At 39.5% G+C, this 8,251-nt stretch overlaps 2 pseudogenes; both read right to left on the bottom strand.

Moving 5' to 3' along the window:
• Positions 1 to 3,230: 3,230 nt before the first annotated feature.
• On the bottom strand, positions 3,231 to 4,151 carry LOC148298236 (cyclin-dependent kinase 1 pseudogene; annotated as a pseudogene).
• A 1,436-nt stretch (positions 4,152 to 5,587) lies between these two features.
• Positions 5,588 to 7,353, bottom strand: LOC148298235 (T-complex protein 1 subunit zeta pseudogene; annotated as a pseudogene).
• Between the last annotated feature and the right edge of the window lie 898 nt (positions 7,354 to 8,251).

The following is an 8,251-nucleotide window of genomic DNA, read 5'->3' as shown; positions in this document are numbered from 1 at the left end:
ATATAGGAAGTTTGAAAATAATGATTGCTTTGATTTTAGCCGAAGGAATTTGCTGAATTTTATAGTATCAAAGAATCCTGATTTTTATTCTTTAGTTTCGGCTTTTGCTCTGAGAAAGATTTTGTTAAGCCTGCAGGTTTTTTAAATTCATGTGGGCCATCGGGCATGTCAAGAAATTCAGGGAATTTTTTGCCTTTTATCTGATAAGGCTGCTGAGCATAGCCCGTAAATTTTCTGGTGACAGGAGTGAAGTATGAATTTTATTTCCTAAATTCTAATTAAGGTGTGAAATGTAAGGCAGATTAATCTAATTTGGAGGCCTCATACCTCATCAAGGGAGAGGCAAAGCCCGAGAAGTTTCTCCTGAATTTGGGTTTGAATGTTCCAATTTTGCTGATAACTGTTTATGTGCCGTCTGCTGCTTGCAAGAGATGCTTCCCAGAATCGATATCATAACTGCATAACCGTGAATTTACGAGAATTTGCGAGGATCCCCTGAAGATATTTTCTTGAGGTAGGGGTTTCGTTCTTTTACGGCTTTCATAAAATTATTATCAGACATATTTCAATACTTATTCCAAATAAATCAAATCGAACTCAGCATTGAATATACCTTTGGCTATAATAGAATTGACTCTCAGGATCTCAAATAGCCTTTCATTCGTTAATTTAGGGCTGCTCCAAGTTATTTATTATTTATAATTAATGAATGAGCGATTAGCAAAAGATAAATAAAAGCAAGAAGATAATCTCGATGAGTTTGAAGAGTTCAAGTAATAGTTTATGATGTATTCCGTGTCCTCTGAAATCAGTGCAAATAATATGAAGGACTATATATCGAGCAAATTGTGTTTCAATCTCAAGTCAGAGAAGCCGAAACTTAAAATCATACAGTAAAAAAAATAGTTGGGCAATGGGGACAATTTCCTCAATTCAAATCAAATGCGTAGAAGAAACACAGGGAATAATTCGAATATTATCGCCATAGGAGCCACTATTTTCAGAAGCAACTTCGAATCAGGCAATATTTGCTCAGCCCAAAAGATCTCTTCAGACACATATGAAATACATTTGAATAATGAGACCAACTCAGACAGAAAATCCGCTTGGTTTTACTTTTCATGCGAAGGAATCAAAGGGGAAACAAAATTTGTTATAAAAGGTTTCACAAAATCGTCGAGCCTTTACAACGAAGGGATGAAAATATGTTATCGGTAAATATGTGAAGCCAACACTTGGAGACGCGGAGGATCAAAGATAAAATACGTCGAATCATACTCAGAGGACGAATAGGCAACAACTAAATATTAGCTCAGGTTCAATTTCTTTTTCAAAAATTCCTTACCGAATAGAGTATAGTTTGCTTACTGCTTTCCATATACCTATACGAACCTCATTAGCTTCTTATCGCTCTCGAAAGGGTCGCTGTCATTCGAGAGCCTTGGAAAATCTTATGAAGGCCGAGATATTCCTCTTGTTACGATTGGCAATCGCTAAAGTGAGGAAGTTATTGTACTTTCAGCTCGAGTCCATCCTGGAGAAACTGTTGGATCTTGGATGATGGAAGGGTTTATGAAAGAATTGATCGGTGAGAGCTAGTACGGCAAAAGGTTGATTGAGGCATTTTTATTCAAAATAGTCCCGATGATCAACCCCGACGGAGTGATCCAAGGAAACTATCGCTTCTCTGGGTCAGGGTTTGATTTAAATCGCAAATGGAAAAGATGCAATGAAAAATATCATCCTGAAGTATTTCTGCTTCGGGAGTATATCAAAAACTTAAACCTAATAAAAAAGGTCATCATGTATATCGACTTGCACGGCCATTCCCGGCAAAAAAATGCCTTCTTCTATGGATGCTGTCCAAAAGTATTGGAGTGCGAAAACGGACCAGTAAATTCCAAGCCGAAATAGTTCCCCTTCTTAATGTCGAAACTTCATTCTTCTTTTCGATACGATTACTGCTCCTATGCCGTTCAAAAAGATAAGTAAGAAACAGCGCGAATCACAATGTGGAACTATCTAAAAATCGACTATGTGTATACTTTAGAAGCTTCATTCTGCGGGAGCGAAAGACTCCAAAATTATCAAATTTGTGATTATGAGAAGATTGGATCAAAGCTATGCCAAGGAATATGTCTAAATTTTTATAAGATGATTGAATAAAATTTAAAGAAGTCAGGGAGCAGCCTGACAGAATTCAAGCCATCGAAAATCGCGGAATAGTTCAAGAAAAATATGAACTAATTTTATATAAACCCCTCACTTGCCCAAATATAATTTGAGGGAAATTCCTCGGACTCTTAACCGGAAGCAGGGTAAATATGCGAGGACAGGAGAAAGTCTCCATCCTGCAAAGGTATAATTTCTATGCAAAAATACTACAAGGCATCGAAGAAGTTAGCCAAATATTCCAACCAATCTAGCTATGCAGGAAAGAAAAAGGAAAGCCAAGATCTGATTGAGAGAAGCAAAAGACCAGGGTCGAATCAAAACAAAACTAACTATTCCATAAATTTATAAAAGTCGACTGAGAATTCATCCAAATTGAGGAGAAACACCTCTGAGAGTAAAAGAGAATCAAAGAATTCAAATTCGAAGATACATAGCAGCTACTTCATTCGAGCGGAAGGATTAAACAAAACCATCAACGATAAGTTCAGTGAACTGTATCGCACTAAAACCTACACCTAATAAAACAATCCGTCTTACGTTTTGGATGATCAGATGAAGGGCAAAAATTAATCAGAAGAAATACTCCGCTCTGATTAAAAATAGAAACTGCTTTCGAAAAAGAAGGCAGTGAGCTTTGAAGGGGCTCAGTATCGAAGGATCCGCATGATGGCCGAAGAGCACAATCGTAAAAATTTAGAGCAACCTAAGTCAGCCAATGAAGTGGATACGCTCATTCAAGGGTTGAGAGGAATGAATAATCTGCTCGAAGTTGATTCAATGAAGAGTAGGCCTGCAAGCTTCTTCCCGAAAGCCACTCACAACAGCAAGAACAGGAACAACAGCATATAAATGCATTTTCGGCGAAAAATCAAAGCTAACTAATATACTGCCCGTAGATTTAATATAAGTGGCCTAGAAAATGTTGTAAGATGTTGCGGAAAGTAAATTTTATGATGATTTTCATATTTTATATATTGATAATTAGTTGATACGAACAGTAGTTGCCATCCTATAGGTTGAAATCACAGATTTGAACAATTAAATAAACACGGTAATCATTCTTCATCGCGAGGAGCGAACTTGCTTTTATCCAAATCTGCAAAAAAAGGGTGGTCGAGTGCCTATTCGCTGGTGATCCTTTCCACTGGGTCATATATGAGCATTTTTTTCAGCAAATCTAGGCCCTCGGGTGATAATTTGGTGGTAATGTCCGCCAACTCGCTCACTATCCATTTCGGGAAGGTGGATTTGAAATCTTTTAGCTGGCTTACACTCGGCCAGGACTCTTAGTTTGGTGTTCCAAGAGTCTTAAAGATTTTAAAGAGCTGGTCAATTTATGAATCCCCGCAGAATAAGCATTTCTTATGAGAAATTTCATATAGAATGCAGCCGATCGACCAAATATCGACAGTATGCGAGTACTTCTCCGTCCCTAAGAGAATTCTCAGGAGCTCGATACCAGAGAGTAATTATTTCATGGGTATACTATTTAATGGGGTAAAAGTATGTTCGTGCCAATCCAAAGTCTGCTAATTTGACGGTGAGGTTTTTTTGTTCACCAGGATGTTTTGCGGCTTGAGATCTCTGTGAATAATTCGGTTTGAGTGACAGTAGTCCAGGGCCAACAGCAGCTGGTATATAATTTACTTCACTTGAGTCTCTGACAGTGAAGCCCCCTCCATGTATTTCTTGAGGTCACAGTCGGCAAATTCGAAGACCAGCTGCAACTTATTCTGCCCCGAAACGATATCTTTGAGGCAGACGATGTTGGGGTGTTGGAGTTCGCGGAGTATGGAGATTTCTCGAACGGCCGTGGAGGGTATACCTTCGTCCTCATGGTCGAGTCGGATGCTCTTGAGTGCGACAATTTCATTAGTTTCCTTATTGAGAGCCTTGTAAACAATTCCATAAGTGCCTTCTCCAATTTTATGGATCTTTTGGTATTTGTCCTGCTCTTGGTCTGCTTGTGTGAGCATTGTTAACGGATAATATAATAATCAGACATTGGCCGACCCATTTTCATAGCATGATAAAATTACTGATAAAATTATTAGCGTCATCGACCTTAAAAATGGAAACACTGATAAACATAGATAGATAGGCACCAATATAAATATTCGTTCAGTACTGATAAGTTGCAATCTTATTCTCACGCTCTCGCAGGCCTTCAATATCAAGTTTAGCCTCTCAATGCATTAATCCTTCTTAATGATGGTGTCTTTGATCGCTTTCTCATACTACAGAAATTATTCCTCGTGCTATTACTCCAGTTCTTCCATTCTTCTCTCATATGACTACTTTAGTTATTTTATCTAATGTTTGGAGGCAGGCTCTGTTTCTTGTTTGTGGCTATGATTGTCCGCCTTTAATAGCCTGATTTATGAAATCAATGAATTCTTCTATTTTTCGCTTTTCTCTAAAAGTTCCAATAGTGTCTGTATTTTGGTGGATTGGGCTTCTATGCGCAGTGATTGGTCTTCGGAGTTATCATCCAAATTAACGCTGTTTTGGTATTGCTGCCAAAGTTCGTTTCTCTCCCTTTCGAGCTCTTCGATTTTATTCTTCATTTCAGCAAACTTTTCCTCTTCACTTTTGGCTTCCTCTTCATACTGCTCGATGACCTGCAGAAATTAGTCGATTTGCGATTTAGTGGCGTTAATTTGCTCGTCCCTTTCTTCAATAACAATTTTGAACTTGTTGCTCCATTCATACTCAATGTTCTTGATGTCCTTTTAGTTGGTTTGTTGGATGTTATGGAGAGTCAGGGTGAGTTCCTCTTTGTCCTGAAGAAGCTTGGTAATGAGGGAGATGTAATCCTCGAGCATTTTTGAGAGCTCATCCTTTTGTTTTTGTAAAGCATGTTCAAGCTTTCCCTTGAGGATATTTTTCATCTTGGCCAATGCATTTTTCAGCCTGTAATTCTGTTCTTCCAAGCTCTCCTCTTCATCCTCCCGAATTATGAGTTTTTAAAATTGGTTGATGGAGCTGTTGAGTAGCTCCTCCATCGAGTTATCTGTCTACTGCATGAAGTAATGGAAGGGCTGAAACTGGTTTTTGACGCTGTTGCTTTCTTTGGTCTTCTTGGCGATGGCCATTTTGGGGTTGCTGTTGCAGCTGTTTTAATTCTAAATGGATCTTTGGCTGGTGTCTGCTTTGGTGCGATTATGGGTATTCTTCTTGAAGCTCTTGAGGTAGGATGTATTGGGGATATGAAGTTCTGGGTTAACATGATGCTTACTATTGACTTTCTGGCTGTTCTTTAGAGGTTCTTCTTGATAATTTCTATGGTATGACATGAGCCGTTATGATTTATTACTAAATTTTAATTTCAATATGCAATGATCTCATATTGGTGGCAACTCCTATCAGATCATTCTATTTAGCATTTTCATATTTGCAACTACTATCATAGATAAATCAGCCTTCGAGCTTGCTCCCTCCCCCCATTCCTTTGCCAGCTCTCATGATTTCATCGACCAGCAGCAGTTGCTCGGCCAGAGTGGGAGCGAGATTGAGCCACTGCTTCTTCGCGCAGTAATTATCATAGATTTGCTCTTTCACTGGAGAAACCGTGCCCAGAGCCTGCAAGTTGAGGCCAACAGGTACTTTAAGTTGGTAGTGCTCATCCTTCAATAAAATAATTGCCTCTTGAATATCATACCCGCTGTTTTCAGCTAAAGTCTTCGGAATCACAAGTAAAGATTCAGCAAAGGCTTGAATTCCAAGTTTGGCTTTACCCTGCACATCTTTGCAAAATTCTGTCAAATGAGTGTTGCAGGCAATTTAGAATGAACCTGCTCCTGGAATCACTGCCTTGTCGTCGTAAACATTTTTGACAGCTCTTAATCCATCCTTGTAGCTTCTTTGAGCATTGATATCGTGTGCTCATTGGGGCCTTTAATGAGAATGGTGCAACTCTTTGGATTCTTTACTCCTTCGATAAAAGTATACTTTTATTCGCCCAATACTGCTTCGGAGACAGAGCCTGCAAATCCCTATGATAATGAGAGAGTAATACCAGATCGGCCTCGGTGAGTTCTTCAATAGAGTTAACAGCAGATCCTCCGCATGCCAATACAATTCGCTCCATGTTTCTTCTTTTAGCTCTCCTTAAGGCCATCATTCCTTCCTTGGCAAATCTCTCGAGACAAATGGGGTCAATGCCTTTTTCGTTGATGACAACGAATCCCTTATCGGTTCCATCGCAAAACTTTTTCTTGAAGTCGATAATCTTCTGACACTTCTCATCGGTGAATCGCCTTTCATTTTGCACCATTTTATCTCGGTCGACTGCATTCGAGAAGAAGAATTGAGAGTTGACTTCAGTCTTTTCGTACTCGAGAGAAACGTTGCAGGTTAGAATGTAGCAATTGTCAAGACTCTTCGGCATGTCTGGGTTTCTGCAGCCGTGGTCAAGCACAAGCCCCTTTACCAGCCTTGTATCACTGGATAATCGATGGACCATATGCATAATTTCGACCATGTGCAAGTCGATGGGCTTATCTTCGATTTTGATTATTTATAGGGCTTCGACCACAATATCAACCAACTGATTTGCCATATCAGGCTGGAGCTTCGTGCATAAGGCTGTCCTGGCAACACTTGTCAGCAGAGGTTTTTCAATGGTTTCAAGAGGAACTTTGAATTGCTCGAGGAATTTTAGTGATTCCTTTCTGGCGAGCTCGTACCCTTCCACGATGACTCTTGGGTGCACTTGCTCCTGAATCAGTCTCTGAGCCTGCTTCATGAGTTCCCCGACCAATAAGACATTCGATGTGGTCCCATCTCCAGAAATATCATCCTGAGCCGTAGCTGAGCGCGCAATCATGCCTGCAGTGGGGTGTTGAATTTGCATTTCGTTGAGTAGGACGCTTCCGTCCTTGGTAAGCTTAATTTGACCAGCACCGCCGACGAGCCTAAATCAGATAAATGGGTACATCTTGAGGGTTCCCTTGGGGCCGAGGTTCGATTTCATAACATCTTGGAGACCCATGGAGGCATTAATATTCATGGCTAATGCTTGTATCTTCTTGAGACTCTCTGCCTTTGGGTTAAGGTATTGAAGGTTGGACATTGTCTTGAGTATAAATTATTTAAATATTTTTAAAATTGCCTGAACTTGATCTTCGAATCATCCAAATTCATAGCCAATCTCAGAATATCCCGCAACATCGGCATCCCATAGCATTGGCATCCCGCAACATTCGTCCCAAACAAATGATTCTTGATAGGGCGCAGATTTCTAGTCATAATGCAGGCTTTTCTCTGCCAATTACAAGCCATATTTCGAGATATCATCACACATGTGCCATATTCTCAATTATCAAACTGAGGCTCTTATTTGCAGTATCATTCTTGTAGCAACTGCTCGAAACGAACAAACATTCTAAATATTAATGCAAGGCGTGATATCCTCACAACAGAACAAACACTCCAGCACAATCAAACTTTATTATAACAATGCAATCAGATGCCAAAGAATCATCATAAAGTGGTGACATTACAATTATCAATGCATATCAGACTATAACATTACAATTATCAATAACAATAACATTGCATGGTCAAGTGCTTTAATTAGCATTTATGCCACGATGCAATCGCAATTACAGCTTGTGATTGAGGCTATAACAATTTATATTTATTCCGATGGATAAGGTATGAGCCAAATTATGTAGACAATCACCAGCAGCTGCTACGATGCAATCATCATCAAACAAGCCAACCGGAGTTATCGGTCAACGGCTTTCCAGGTCGTTTTCCTCGAGCACTCTCATCAAACAAATCGAAAAGAATAGATTAAAAGGTGTGCTACCCTATAAGCTCTCGCTCTTTGTTAACGATAAGCTTGTCGATTTGCCCATCAAAATTGACGATAGCGCCCGAGTCGTCTTCCAGAAAGTAAGAATATCCGTCATCTGTAGGAGTACATCAAAAAGACTATGGTTTCTGATTCATCGGATTTTTCGATGACGAAAAATCCCAGAAATCTTCGGCCATGGATTCTAAATTCTACAAGCAGCATTCTCGCATCGCCGCATAAAAAATTTGAAGATCTGAAAAACTAACAGATGAT

The sequence above is a fragment of the Brachycentrus maculatus genome, unplaced genomic scaffold (genome assembly GCF_059751285.1).
Source record: "Brachycentrus maculatus isolate JH-2025_06_01 unplaced genomic scaffold, ASM5975128v1 h1tg002322l, whole genome shotgun sequence".
Lineage (NCBI taxonomy): Eukaryota > Metazoa > Arthropoda > Insecta > Trichoptera > Brachycentridae > Brachycentrus > Brachycentrus maculatus.
This window is presented reverse-complemented; position numbering and strand designations above follow the sequence as displayed.